Here is a 15,581-nt window from a genome sequence, read left to right on the forward strand (position 1 = left end):
CTCGGGGCCACTCCTGCTGTTTGGCTTCTGAGCCGCATGAGGGCAGGTCTCCTCTAAACAATGTTAAGTGCTCTGTCTGGGGAGGGCAGGCGTGAGCACAGCTGTCAGGCATCCGGTCAGCCTGGGGGGCGGGCTGAGGATGGAACAGGCCCAACAGGCTGTGGGAGCCACAGAGGCTTCCAGATGCATGAGAGCCGGCAGGAGACACCCGCAGACCTGCCGGGGAGGGGCTGTGGTGGGGTGGGGGGAGCGCCCCGGGAGGAGGGCCAGCAAGGGGCAGACGGAGGAGGGAGGCCCCGGAGAACCAGGACAGGGAGCATCCAAAGTGCGCAGGGCCACAGACGCCCCTGAAAGAGGGTCCGGAAGGGAGGGGTCTGCGGAGGCACAGATGGGGGAGCTGCGCAGGGCTGGGGAGGGGTCTGCAGGAGGCATGGGGGCCAGCACACACCACTGACACAGCCATGCTGAGGGACAACCGCAGGAGGCGCGGACCATCCACGTGACCCCAGTAAGGGGTGGGCCTTTCTAGCCTGACACAAAACCCAAAAACCAAAAAGGAAATTAACAAATCCCATCCTGCCAGATTATTTTAATGTCCGCACTGTGAAACAAAACAAAGCCTATAAAAAGACAGATCCTCACATCAGTTTCGATGGCTTCACACAGAGACGGAGCATGGATTCCACTGGAAACACCAGGCCTACACTCAAGCAGTACAGGCAAGCTGGAAGCAGGCCCTGCCCCCTCATGGACAGCATCCATGACTGGATCACAAAGACTGAGGGCATCAACCAGGAGAATGTACCTACTGAGTGCCTACTGAAGTGTAGAGAGCCTTCATCCTGCTCAGCCAAGGTGCCGCCCTGCAGGCAGCCAGCCTGGCACACCGCCGGTCTCCTCACATGACTCGGCCGCAGTCCCGAGGCAGGGCCCTGCCACCCTAGAGCCTCTCCGGGCATGCGAGGCAGCAGGCTACAGGAGAGAAGCAGGCCCGTTCCCCGCTCTGACACCCCCCCAGAGTCAGGCACAGCTCAGTCTTTGCTCTCCCCCTTCCCGCCAGCCTTCTCTGGGGGCTGCTTTTTCTCTCCCCACCTCGCCCCTAGGCCTGGAAGTGCCACCCCGTTCCTGCTGCAGCCTGCAAGCCTCTGAGTCCTGGCTGACACATCCATTGGCTGCACCGACCACCCACCCCAGCCCTTTCCATGGGCATCGTGCCCCATCGCTGTGTCAGGTCCAAATTCCTGGTAGGCTCGATATCCCTGTGGACCAGCCTTCAGCCCCTGCCCCTCGGTGATGACCTCATCCTCAGGCTCAGTGGTACCCTGGACCCCATCACCTCCAGGAACTCCCCCAACCCCACCCCGGCATTTCAGTTCCACAGCTGGGTTCTCTGCCACCACCCTCTCCCAGCTCACTCCTGACCGCAGCACCCCAGAGCCCCAGCCTCACAAGCTCCCAGACCCTGAGCTTGTGGGAAAGTCCTGCCTGGCACAACGCAATGGCTTCGAGTCGGAAAGTACCAGCCAAGCTGCCGACTGAAGATCACACTCAGACTTGACAGCCCCAAAGCCTTCCGCTCCCCTCTTCCTCATCCCCACACTCAGCTGCTGACATGTTTCCTGACAAGACAGAAACCATAAGAAGAGGACATCCACCTCCGTGAAAAAGCCAGCAACCACGGAGCCCACCATGGGGCCTTCCCGGGCCTCGAGGCCCCCCACCCCAGGGCTCTCCAGCACCCTGGGAAGGACCCAGAACCCGGGCTCCCAGCACCAGCTCTCTGCTCCAGCCCCTTCCTATCAGCAGAGTGATGATCTCAACGTAATTCAAGAAACAACAAATCCCACTGGAGGAGACGAGGATGCTTGCTACCACTAGCTCTATTCCTATTGTCTTGAAGGTTCTAGCCAATGCAACAGGGCAAGAAAAGGCAATAAAAGCAGTAAGAATAGGCAGGGTGAGGGACGTCCCTGGTGGTCCAGTGGTTAGGACTCGGTGCTTTCACTGCTGGGGCCCAGCTTTAATCACTGGTTACGGAACTAAGATCCCACACGCCAGATGCTGTGGCCAAAATACACACACACACACACACACACACACGTATGTAAAAGAACAGGAAGGGTGGGGAAATATTTGAGAATGACATATTGCATATGATAAAAACCTGCAAAGTCCTAAAAAACTATGAGAATAAATAGTGATAGATACTAGGCTAATGTACAACAATAAATTATATTTGTAAATGCCAGCAACAGTTAGAAGATAAAATTGTAATGACGCTATTTATGTCCAAAAGCATCAATGTGTACGAATAAATCTAATAAAAGATGTGCAAGACCTCCACACAGAAGACCACTGAAACTTCTTAAAGTTCACAAGAGAACAACCAAAAGGGACAGGCCACACGTAGGGGTCAAAAGACTCTGAACCGTAACGATGCCATTTCTCCCCAAATTCACCCAAGATTCAATGCAACCCCAGTTAAAATCCCACTAGTTCTATTTGAAACTCAAACTAATTTTCCATTTAACAGGGCAAAGGGCAAGACTTGTCAGTAAAACCGTAAAAAAGGAAGACATGAAGTACTTAGAGAAACAGAGAGAGGGAACAGAAGGGAGTCAGGAAGCAGACCCCCAGCTGCGACAGTGCAGCAGAGCAGAGTCTCACTGAACGCGGCAGGCCGGCCGCGCAGCAGCAGGAGACACCCACCGCACCCCCGCCCCGAGCTGTGTGTCCACACGTGACAGGTGAAGCCAGGACCACGAAGGCCCGACGCCAAAAGCACAGCCCTCTCCATGAATGCGACAGGTCTCAGCACAACTGCAGCGTTCTGTCCTGCGGAGGACCTGCAGAGGAGACAGGCTGGAGACCAGGCAGCAAATGGTGATGGACACCACGGCGGAGTCAGGCCGCAGGGCCCAGCGCCTCCCGCTGTGCCTGCCCCTTCACCCCACAACCACCACCCACAGCGCCACGGCCGCCGCTCCTCCCAGGTGGACCTCCGAGGGCGACCCACACAGCCACCCGGTGCCCACCTCCAGGAAGGAAGGAGCACAGAGGCCAAGTGAAGTGTGGGCACAGAGGCTCAGAGAAAGACACCTGGCAGGTCTGAGGACGGGGGGGCAAGTGGGCAGGTGCAGGGAGGCGCAGGGCATGGCCGGCCCTCCCCTCCAAGAGGGGCAGTGGCCACATTGAAGTTGAAGCTGGGGCACAGCCCAGGCTGCTCCCTCCAGCCCGCTCCTGCCCCAGCCCCTCTGGGCCTGCACCTCACAGGCCGCTGCCTGCTGCCCTGCTCCTAGTCAGGGGTCTAGCTCTCTCCACACTCAGCCCCGGAGCATTGAAAATGCAAGCCTCAACCCAGTCACCCCTCGCCTGAAACAGTCCGAAAGCCCTCCTGGCCCCGTGAGGTCCGTGAGGCTCAGCCAGCCCATCGAATCCCGGGCTGGGCCCGCTCCCAGCCCGGCCCTCAGCGGCCCTGCCCACCACCCCACTATCGGGCCTGCAGGGTCAGGGGTCCCTGTGCCCAGGATGGGCTTTTCCACACAGCCTCCCGCAGGGTATCGGGGTGTCCTCTTAAAATCTTTATATTGTGAAGTGTGATACTGTGAAAATGAATAAACAGAAACCTCATTTAAAAATCCAGGCAGGGGATCTCCCCAGTGCTTAGGACTCCACACTTCCACTGCATGGGGCCCAGGCTCGATCCCTGGTTGGGGAACTAAGATCCCACAAGTCATCAGGCGAGGCCAAAAAGATAAACAAAAATAAAACAAATGAAATAAGATGGAGTCTGGAGGCCAGAAGGGAGCACTCTCACACCCTGTCACTTCCCTTCAATTGCAGACCCCACAGGGGCAAGGTTACCACAACACAACCTGGCAGAAGGAAAGCAGATTTTCTCCCCACTTGACAACAGCGCAGCCAATGAGAAGCCTCCACACCCGGTTTCCTCCAAAGGGCTCTCTGTTCATTACAGCCCCTCACACTCCCCTTCTCCTCCTAAGTTTCCCCTCCTTTGTCCTCTGCGCTTGCCTGTGGCTCCCCACGGGCTACAGGTCCTGATTTGCCGTTGTTTGCGCCTGTGAAATAAATCCATTTCCCTGATAAAATAACTGGCTGTTTTCAATCAGTAATACAAGTCCTGAAAATGCAAAAATCACAATGCACTAATAATGGAGATGCAAACCGATGTGAGCTCCACCCCATCAGGATGGCACCAAGCAGCTCAGAGTCCTCCTACACTCCTCCATGTAGTGACCACCCCCTCGCTTTTCTTCACGCCAACACCCCTCACGCCCCTCCTGAGCTCAATCTGGTGCTGAAAGGCCAGAGTTCCAGATGGAGCCGTGCCCTGTGCTCTAGGCTGCCTCACCCCACTGTGTGGGATCCACCCACTCCAAAGTGTGTAGCTCCAGGCTTTCCGCCTTTGGCTGAGTAACAGCCCGCTAGAAGCCTGTCTGCACAGCCCAGGGCACACTCTGATGGGTGTAGGCCAGTGAACACCCTGTCCACTGACACTGGTGTGCAGCCGCCAACCACAGGCTATGACATGAGTCAACAGAAATTACCACTCCTCTCCAAAGCTGTACCAGTTTCTAATCCCAACAGCAATGGGGAAACAGTCCAGTTGGTTTTATTCTCTTTGCCACTCTTTGTGCAGTGGTCCGTTTGCAGTTGTCTGAGTATTAATGAGATGAGACATCTTTCTGAAGACAAGTCTCCTATATTCTAAAAGGAGGCTAGTCTGCATCACATTTAGGTCTGCAGTCCACCTGGAGCTAATGTTTGTGTCTGGGGTGAAGAAGGGAATCTGCGGAGTCGTAAAATATGCCTGCAAAGTAAGCGACACTCCTCCCTTCAAAAGGTAGACCTAGTCCCCCCACTTAAGTGTGGGTGATGGCACTTCCGTACTTGCTCAATGCCCGCCATGGTCAGAGTGTGCAAGGCGCCCTGACTGCACCCCTGCGCTCCTCCAGGCTACTCACTCTGGGGGAAGCCAGCCACCCAGAAGCAGACCCTTCCCCGTAGTCAAGCCTGCAGATGTGAGAGAGAAGCGCTGTATTTGGGGGCAATTTGTTTGACATCAATATATAACTAGGACAGGCTCCAATTTCATTTTTGAAATTGATAAAGTGATAAAGTGTTAGTCAATCTGTCGTGTCTGACTCTTTGCAACCCCAAGGGCTGTAGGCCGCCAGGCTCCTCTGTGGGGTTCTCCAGCAAGAATAATGGAGTGGGTTGCCCTTCCCTTCTCCAGCGGATCTTCCTGACTCAGGGACTGAACCCAGGTCTCCTGCATTACAGGCAGATTCTTCACCGTCTGAGCCACCAGGGAAGCCGCTCTTTGTTCTATATTTATATCCAATTGTCCCAGCGCCATTATTTAAAAGTTGCTTTTCTCCATGTTGTTCTGCAATGTCACTTTGGTAATAAATTAAGTTCCTATACATACATGTGATTCAACAGACATGAGTTTGAGGAAACTCTGGGAGACAGTAAAGGACAGGGAAGCCTGGCGTGCTGTAGTTCACAGGGTTGCAGAGTAGGACACGACTAAACGACAGAACGACAACATACATGTGAGCCTGTCAAGACTTCTGACTCCGTCCCACCGGTCCCTACAACATCCTACCCACTGCGGCTTTGTAATAAGTCTCCTCTCTGGCTCCCCAGCCCTCTTTCTTGCTGGGGGCGCACAGTCCTGCTCACCTTCTGGCCTTAGCTGCCCTCTGACCCACCCGTGAGATCTGAGTCCTTTCTCAGACTCCCCTCGGCAGTAGAACCACAGGAAAGTGAAGCCGTTTCAAAGCTGTGACCTACAAATGTGACATTTCCTTTGGCTTAGCTACAGCTGCCCAGCCTCCATCCTGTGAGAGATGATAAACCCAGGATGCCAGCACAGGTGTACACGTGATGCTGGCAGCTGCCTCAGCCTGGGGCCAGAGCATGCACTGGAGGCCATTTGGACCATGTGAGGAAGGGGCTGCAAGCGCAGCAGCAGTGTTGTGGGGCTGGAAAATTGGAAGGGTCCCTCACCAGAAACCAGGGGAGCCCCAAAGCTCCCTCCTCCAATGCCTTTCCATCTAAGTAAATCTAAAGACCAACTCACAGCAAGGTGTGAGAAGTCTAGATGGCCAAATGAAAGAAGTTAGGCAACTGGAGGTATCCGCATGTCAAAAGAGTCTCTGAGAAGAAACGAATCGCCAGTCTATGTTCGATACAGGATACAGGAGGCTTGGGGCTGGTGCATGGGAGTGATCCAGAGAGATGATATGGGGTGGGAGATGGAGGGGGGGGTGCGGTTCAGGATTGGGAACTCATGTACACCCGTGGTGGATTCATGTCAATGTATGGCAAAACCAAAACAGTATAGTAAAGTAAAATAAAGTAAAAAAAAAAAAAATTTTTTTTCTGAGAACCAAGGATAGACGCCAGCCCTGGCCACTCTCATTGCCGAGGGCCTGGATTCCATCCCTGGTTGGGGAACTAAGGTCCCACAAGCCACACAGAACAGAGGGGGAAAGCCCAGCCCTCTCTTAGCTAAGAGGAGAAAGGATGGCTTCCAGAGGCCTGAGCACCACACCTTCCCAGTGGCCAGGCTCCAAGCTCGACGCCCCACTGCCCACAGCCACGACAGCCTCATGATTCCCGTGCGGTCTGGAAACAAAGGCCTGTCAATTCAGCAGTGTCCAGAAGTGGAAGTGGGCTTTGGAGAGGGCAGCGTTTGGACCCTGGATCTGCTCTCTGACTGGACGCTCAGCCTGAGAAGAAGGGGTGCGCGGGTTCTGGATGGCCACCAGAGCACACACGTGTCCCCATGAACCGAGGAGAGCTAATGATAGGTTTACAGGTGCCTGATGTCAGAGGGAAAAATGGTGGGAGCCCCACAGGCGAGGGCTTGGGGGAGACACGCCACTGCGCAGGCAGAGGCATCTGGAGCGGCCTGAGGCCAGAGACTCTCCAGCAGACTGGAAGCACACGACCCTGCCCGACCCTGTGAGCCTGACTGCTCACCTAGAGGTCCCGTGAGGGGACAGCCGGTGCACAGTGTCTGGCTCTGCAGACAGAAAGACTGACATGTCTCCAGCTTCTGTGCCACAGGGCAGTGCACTAGCGTGCAGAGTAAAATGTCACTCTGCCGACCATGCAGTGTGAAACCAAAGGCATGCTCCACTTCCGGGTGTATAAACAGAAGAACTGGAGGCCGGGACTCAGCTATTTGCACACCAATGTTCACAGAAAAACTGTTCACAATTGCTACAAAGCAGAAACAACTCCAGTGCCCGATGCCAATGGAGAGATGAGGAAATAAGAGGTGGTACATATACATACACGATGGAATATTCAGTCATACCAAGGGACAAAATCCTGACACGTGTCAGAAATATATCAAATAAAAGGACACATGTATGATTTCCTTTTATATAACAGGTAAATTCAGGCATAGAAAGCAGGGGCTGGGGCAGCTGGTGTAAGGAAATAGTGCTGAATGGACAGTTTCTGTTTCGGGTCATTCAAAAGTTCTGGAAATTGACAGTGATGATAGCTGCACAACACTGCAAACGTATTATTCAAGTAAAAGGACCACATGCTGGAATGCACACAAGATTCAGTGAGTGTACATGGAATGAAAGCATATAGAGAAAGTTCACTGACCACAACAGAATTAATCTAGAACTCAGTAACATAAAAATATCTGGAAAAATTCCCAAACATTTGGAAACTTTAGAGCATACTTCTAAATAACCTACAGGCTAAGGAAGGAATCAAAATGGAAAGTAGAAGATACTTTGAACTGAATGAAAATGAAAACACATCAAATACAGTAGATGCATTTAAAGCAGGGTTTAGCACTTCCTTAGTGGAAGGATCCACCTGCCAACACAGAGGACATAGGTTTGGTCCCTAGTCCAGGAAGATCCCACATGCCAGAGGGCAAGTAAGCCTGTAAGCCATGACTACTGAGCCTGTGCTCTGGAACCAAGCTGCAACTCCTGAAGCCCACACACCACAACTAGAAAATAGTCCCCGCTCAGCAATAAAGACCCAGAGCAACCAAAAATAAATAAATAAAACAAAGCAGGGTTTAGAAGAAAACTTTTAATTCTGAATGCATAAATAACAAGGATGGTCAAATCAATGACCAAAGCTTCCAACTTAGTAAGAAGCTAGAAAAAAAAAGAGAAAATTCAACCCAAAGTAAGTGAAGGGAATTAATAATAAGAACAAAAAGTAATGAAACAGAAAATGGGGAATCCCCTGGTGACCCAGTGGTTGGAACACCATGCTTCCATTCCAGAGGCCAAGGATTCAACCCCTGGTCAAGGAACTAAGATCCCGCATGCCTTGTGGACCAAAAAAAAAAAAAGAGAGAGAAAGAAAACAGACAAAAAGAGCATACTGAAACTAAAAGTTGTTCCTTTGAAAATACTGATAAAATCAATAAGACTCTCACTAAACTGATGAAGGAACGCAGACAAAAATGACCAAAATCGTAAAAGAAATACAGGCTATCACTACAGATCCTACAGACAACTAAACGGGAACGTTCTGAACAACTTATAATCATAAACTTAACAACTTAAGTCAGGGATCAACAAACTGCGCCTATGGACCAAATCAGCTTACCATCTCTTTTGTAAATAAAGTTTTATTAGAAAAAACCATGCTCATTTGTTCATGTATTGTCTGTGGCTGTTATGTGTTACACAAAGAACTAAGCAATCACAACAGAGACCATATGGCCTGAAAAGCCTAAAATATTTACTATTTGGCCCTTTATATATATATTTTTTAAATTGCCATGTTTGACTTAGATAAATGGGCAAATTATCTGAATGAAACAAATTATCAAAATGGGGTCAAGAAGAAATAGAAAACCTGAACAGCCCTATAGCTATTAAAGGAATTAAATTTCTAATTAAAAACCTTCCCACAAAGAAACTCCATAGTTTGCTATTTAAAATAAACAAGCAAATCAATAGAAGCAGAAAAAGACTTGGAAAAATTCAGTATCCATTCATGGTTTTTGTTTTTTTATTTTTTTTCCATTCATGATTAAAAAAAAAAACAACCTGAGAAAACTAGGAATAAAAGGAAAATCCCTCAAAATCTGGTAAAACCCTCAGGACTGAGAACAAGGTAACTCCTACCCCTCTTACTCAACACTGCAACCCCCAGGCAGTGCACTAAGGCACGAAATAAAGAGCATACAGATGGAAAGGAAAATAACTTCTTAGATGCAGGAGGCATGTAGAAAGATTTGTAGAAAATCCTTAGAAATCTATAATGGGGCTACTTGAACAAATGAATATATTTAGAAAAGTTGCAGGATACAAAGGACAGTACGCCAAAATCAAATTTATGTCTCTGAACTAGTAACAAAGGATTGGAACATGTAAAATGTTAAATATATCATTTGCAAAATTAGTGTCTCCAAACGGAACAGGTGCTGACACTGGCTGCTAAGGGCAGAGCCTGGTCAACTTCCCCTCAATACGGCTTGAAAGCAGTTAATCGATCGCTTCACTTGGACTCAGTTAATTACTTCTAAGGAACAAATGGAAACAAAGCCTGAAACCAGGAGGTACCAGCTCCGGACCAGGTCCTGGAGGGCAGTGCAGCCTCTCGCTTGCAGGCTCTCTCCTGAACTGGGGCCTTGGGGTGAGGCTGCCCAGAGGCCAGAAGGGTGGGGCCAAGAGCCTGGCTGGCCCTCAAGGAGCCACCTGGCGGAGCATCCCCACCACGGGCTAAACCTGCAACCTGAACCACCCAGCCAAGCCACTGTACAATTCCTGACCCACGGCAGCTGCGAGAGAACAAAAATTCACTGTTTTAAATCATAATGTTTAAGGGTAATTTCTTTATAGCAATAGATAATTAATACAGAGACCTACATAAATGGAGAAATATGTACCATGTTCTACATTATTACAATGTCAATTCTTCCCCTAACAGATCCCTAGCTTCCACATAATCCCAATCAAAATGCCAGTAAGCTCTTTTTGAGAAACTGACAAGCCAATTTTCATATTTACATAGAACTACATCATATCTTCGGAGAAGGCAATGGCACCCCACTCCAGTACTCCTGCCTGGAAAATCCCATGGACGGAGGAGCCTGGTGGGCTGTAGTCCATGGGGTTGCTAAGAGTCAGACACGACTGAAGCAACTTAGCAGCAGCAGCAGCAACATCATATCTTGAAGGGCCAAAATGATTTGAAAAAGAAAAACCAAGTTGGAAAACTACTTATACTTGACCTCAAGACTTATTTTAAAGCTAATATAATCAAATCTGCAGGATATGAGCAATAAGATCAATGAATAGAGAATCCAGAAGTCCACCCACACATACTGTCAGCAATGGAGTAACACAATGGGAGAGGGTGGCCTTTCAAAATGATGTTGGAATGCCCAGATATCCAGGGAAAACAATGACCCCTGACCTCTTGACCATTAAAGAAAGCATAAACCATAAAGAAAAAATGACAAACTGAACTTCATCAAAATTATAAGTATCTGTCTGTTTAAGACACTGGTGACAAAATTAAAAGCCAAGCCAGAGACTTGTATCTGGCAAAGGACTAGCACCCTAAACATATAAGGAATTCTTAGAGCTTGATGAGACAACCCATTTTTCATGGGTAGAAGATCTGGACACGTCACAAAATAAGATATACAAATGGCTGAGCAGGCAAATGAAACGGTGTGCAACACCATTCATCATTAGGAAATGCCAACTTAAGGCACAACAAGCCATCAACACTCACAAGAAGGGCTAAACTTCCAAAGAATGACAAAAGGACACAGAACAACTGGGAATGTGATATGACTTCCCATTTTAGAAAACAGTTGTGGCACTTTTTGTATAGAGTGAAATACAAGTACGTACTTCAACCATCATTTCTGTCATCTCAACCCAAGAGAAATAAAGTGTATGTCCATACAAAGACTGGTAAACATGAATATTCACAGCAGTTTTATTCACAATAGCCAAAAACTGGAAGGCACCGAAATGTCCATCAACAGGTGTGTGTATGGAGTAAACAGTGTACCTATACAATGGAATACCAAACCGTCCAGCAAGAAAAACAATGAACCATGGAGACATGCAGCAATCTGAATTTCCAAAACGTTCTGTCTGGCGAAAGGAAGTCAGACACAAAAGTGTTCATCCTGTATCCGTCCACTTATGTGAAATTCTAGGGAAAGAAAACAGGGACAATGAATCTATAAAAACAAAAGCAGATCAGTGGTTGCCTGGGGCAGGGAGGACCGTGGACTGGGCACAGGGAAAGGGACTTTCAGGGATGAGGGAGATGCTCTGTGTCTGGATTGCGGTGGCGTTTACAAGGAGCATATATCTATCAAAACCCACCAAATTATTTTATATAGGTGCCTTTTATTATACGTAAACTACACCTCAATAAAGTTGGATGTAAAAAAATAAAAGTATACAACCTAAGTCTTCCCCTGGCCTCTAACTCCGATGATCTGGCCCCTCCTGGCCTTGTCTCCTCCCATACCCCTCCACTACCCACTCAGCACTGGCCTGCTTCCTGCTTCCTGCACCTCAGGGACCTCGGCTCCATATCACAGAGGCTGGAAGCTGAGCTCGGGAACCACACTCTGGGTTTAAAGTGCCAGGAGCTGAGGGCACTGGTCAAGTTTCTTGACCTCTGAGGAAATCAGTTTCCTCATCTGTAAATGGAATAATAGTACCTTCCTTATAAGTTCTTATGAGGATTCAATGAACTAAGACACAGCGCTTTTGGTGTCTGGCACAGGGGCTGGCAAACTGATCCACTGTCTGTTTTGGTATGGCCCATGAGCTGAAAATGGTTTTGACCTTAATGACTGGCAAACAAATTAAAAGAAAAAGAATACTTGGTGACACATGAGTATCACGTGAAATTCAAGTTTCAGGGTCTGTCAGTAAAGCTTTGTGGAAACAGAGCACATTCACTTGCATATTGTCTGTGGCTGCTCTTACACAAAACGGCAGAATAGCTGCCCCAGGGATCACGTGGCCCTCAAAGCCTGAAAGCCTGACTCTCTGGCCCTTCACAGAAAAGCTCTGCCAGCCCCGATCTGCCACCTCATCGTTGCGCCCCTTTCTGTCAGCTGTGCCTTCTGTCTGGAAAGTTCTTCACAAGATCTCAGCATAGCTCCTTCCTTCCTGCAGCTCAGATCCCAGCTTAAACGTTGCCTCGGTCAGGTCCCCTGCAGTCAACCCGTCACTCTGCTGCGTCTTCACCCCGCTTCCATTGTTGCACTAGTCACTGGTTTCTTCCCCGAGCCCCGGGCCTGACCTGCAGAAGTACCCATGACCGCAGGAGCTGATGGGTTCCCTACACTGAGGGACGGCGCGGAAGCAGACGCAGGTGCCCAGCCCAGGACTGAGCCGCCGGGTGGATGAACTGCCACTCAGCTGTGAGTGCAGCTGTGCCAGGGCTGGGCTTGGCACTGGGATGCAGAGCCTGTGATGGTGACACATGCAGTGCCCACGCGCCCTGAGCGCAGCCCGGAGCAAACGCAGGAGGCCTGTGGCCACAGCGAGGCTGGCCGTGTGCCCTGCCAGAGCAGAAGGGCCATCCAGCCTCCCGGATGGTGGGAAGGGTCTGCAGGAGCTTCACCTGAGTCCTGGAGGCTCCAAAACAGAAGGAGGTTCTGGGGGTGGGTGGGGGTGAGTCTTACAAAGCACCCCACACAAAACCTACCCAACAGCAGTGGTCAAAGAATGACCAAGGTCTCGGGCAGTCCCGGCAATCTGTGTCTGTCACAGCCGCCCAGGAAGCACGCAGCCCAGACTCGCTGTCTGCCGTCGGGCCTCACCACACAGCCAGCACGGGGCCCGGCAGCCGAGCGTCTCTTCCTCCCCAGCCCGCCGTCCCAGGCGTCTGTGGAATTAGACATGACTGTCCCTCTGTCCTTTTTTCTCAGTCTGATGTGCTGGCAGGGCCGTTCCTAAAGACACAGAGCTTGGAAGGGAGGCGGAGGCTCACTCTCTCCCCTCCCCGCCTCCTCCACCACTACTGCAGGGGTTCAGGAGGGTGGAGGCCCGACACACATGGCAAGGTGCTCAGGAGTGGGGCAGGGGCAGAGGAGGGGGACGAGTGTGCAAAGACAGGCATGTCGATCAGCAGTCTCTGAGGAAGGATGTTCAGGAGGGACAAGGATCAGATCTGCTTTTCGGACCCATCACTCTGCCTATGGTGAGAAGGGTGGAGTCAAAGCGCCGAGTCGGAGCCCAGAAGAGCAGCCAAGAGCAACGGCTCCCATCCCAGAAGGAGGTGCAGGCTGCTGGTACGAGAGATGGACAGGACAGCCAGGATCTGGGCAACTGAGGAGCAAGTCTGAGAGAAGACACTACCACCCAGACACTTGCTTTGGCTAACAAGTGGACCGGGACAGAGGCACTGGCGTGGGGAACTCTTGGGGTGCAGGTGCCGTGCTGGGCCACCACAGGCTCATCTGAGACTGAAGTTCCAAAGCTGAACACAGTGAAATTCAGAAAGCCCTAGAACACAGACACCAACGTGGAGCCCACAGGTACCAGGGCCTCTTGCTGGGCGCCTGCCAGCCCAGGAACCTTCCAGGAGAGCAGAGTCCAAGCAGGTGAGGGATGAAGCCAGGGCAGGTCCGCGGAGAGCCCACAAGGAAGGAAAGATAGACCTGCTGATGCTGCTCCATCCCAGCGTTGAGCCAAGAGCCGCAGGCACAGTGGAGGCAGGCAGGGAGCTGGCTGCTCAGAGCGCCACACGGCCCCCAGGCAAGGATCGCGGGGCCAGCGCGGTCCAGGATCCGTCAGGGAACCATCCGCCCATAAGGCGACTCTCGCTGCCCCTGAAGTAAGCCAGGAGGCCAGCCTGGGGGCACAGAGGCCCTTCCTTCACAGCTCTCCCAGGGAGAGCCCCCAAGCATCACCAGGGAGCATCCCCGGCAGCAGAGGGGCTGAGAAGAGCAGTGCGGCCCCCACTCCATCCCCAAGCTAAGGACGGGGTAGGGAAAGGAAGGCCCAGAGCTCTGAGGAGGGCCAGCCAGAGCTCGGCCCTGGCTCCCGCTCCCCCACACCTGAAACGCCTCCGCACCCACGGAAACTAACCCCACAGTCGCCTCAGCCTCCACTGCAGGACAGGGAGGGGCCCCACCGGCGTGGACCTTCCCGCCCAGGCCCCTTGCGCCTCCGAAGCCGCGCGGGCCGGCGCTCGCCGCACAGCTATGGCTATTCCAGCCCGGACACCCATCGGTGGGCTGGAGCCCAGGATCCCTACAAGGAGGTCACTAGAACCCCTGGAAGTTAAGGGATTTGGCACAGAAAGGTTCAGGTCTTTCCTCTGGCCTCGCTCCAAAGCACACACGAAGCCTGGCAAGTACCTTCTCTGCAGGCCCGAATGTCCTCAGCTGAAACGGAGGTAACTCCGGTGCTGCCTAGGTAGGCCAACAGGTTACACGGCTGAAAACAACCCCGCATTCGGCTCAGCCGCGAACAGCGCCCCGGCCCGGCCTTGACGGCCGCCACTCCAGGAGCCTTCCCGACCCTCAGCACCGGCGCCGAGCGGGGTCTGGGCGGCCTCCCGCCGGGATCCCAGCCTCCCGGTCTCCCCGCCCGCCCGCCGGCCCCGGAAGTCCGCTCCTCACCTTCCGCCTCGCGCCAGCAGCCACCTCGCAGCCGATCGGAGCCGGTCCGCGGGTCCTTCGGCCCAGCGCTCCTCCCGGCGCCGCGGGGGCGGGCCCGCGCCCGGCCCTTGCCATGGCAACGCGAAACTTCCGGCCCGCGCTCCCCAGGACCGGAAACCGCCCCCCGGGGGCGGGGCTTGCCCAGAAGGACTGGGGAGGTTGCGGACCGCCGCGTGGGCAGGGTGCAGTGATGGCCGGCCGGCAAGGGGAGGGCCTGCCAGGGCGAGAAGCGCAAGTAGTCACAAGTTTGCCACGAGGGTGGTCGTCTGATTACTCTGATCTTTTAAGGAAGGGTCCGAGTTCACTCGACAAAGCAGGGGCATTATGGGGGGAGAGCATGCGCCAAGGTGGGAACAGTTGAGGTGGTGGTTTAGGAGGGCGGGGCCCGCTCTGTGGGGTCTGTGCGGCCAGCGATAAGTAGTCAGGACGTGAGGAGCCCTGAACGCCAAACCAAGAGCTGGGCTTTATCCTGGAAGCAAGGAGGGGACAGTGGAGGAAAAGCGGTGCCTTAGACCTGTTGGAGAAAAAGACCTCTCAATAACTGAACTGGGCTAGAAGACACAAGAACCTCTCAGCTAGAGCCCTGGGAACGAACAGGACTTGAAGAGGTGACATGGGAGTCCAGAGGAAGCCAGAGGAAATATGAAGAATCTGATAATGGAGGTAGCAGTGTAGCACCCCACCAACATCATCTCAGCCCCAGGCTTCCTCCTCCAGAGCACCCATCACCCATCCCTTCTCTCAGCACCTCAGTGAGAGCTGCACACCCACTGTATGCTCCAGATTTTCAGCCCTCTAAGGGTTTACACTAAATTAGCTGCCACCTAAGCTACTTGGCAGAGAAGGCAATGACACCCCACTCCAGTACTCTTGCCTGGAAAATCCTATGAACGAAGGAGCC

The 15,581-nt window shown here is 52.3% G+C and overlaps 1 long non-coding RNA gene across 1 annotated transcript; it reads right to left on the reverse strand.

Moving 5' to 3' along the window:
- Positions 1-11,056: 11,056 nt before the first annotated feature.
- On the reverse strand, positions 11,057-14,597 carry LOC138088822 (uncharacterized). Its single transcript, XR_011145732.1, has 3 exons — positions 14,378-14,597; positions 12,721-12,967; positions 11,057-11,202 (listed from the first exon to the last, which is right to left on the reverse strand). It is a non-coding gene; the product is annotated as an uncharacterized lncRNA (long non-coding RNA).
- Between the last annotated feature and the right edge of the window lie 984 nt (positions 14,598-15,581).

This window comes from Capricornis sumatraensis, chromosome 11 (assembly GCF_032405125.1).
Source record: "Capricornis sumatraensis isolate serow.1 chromosome 11, serow.2, whole genome shotgun sequence".
NCBI lineage: Eukaryota > Metazoa > Chordata > Mammalia > Artiodactyla > Bovidae > Capricornis > Capricornis sumatraensis.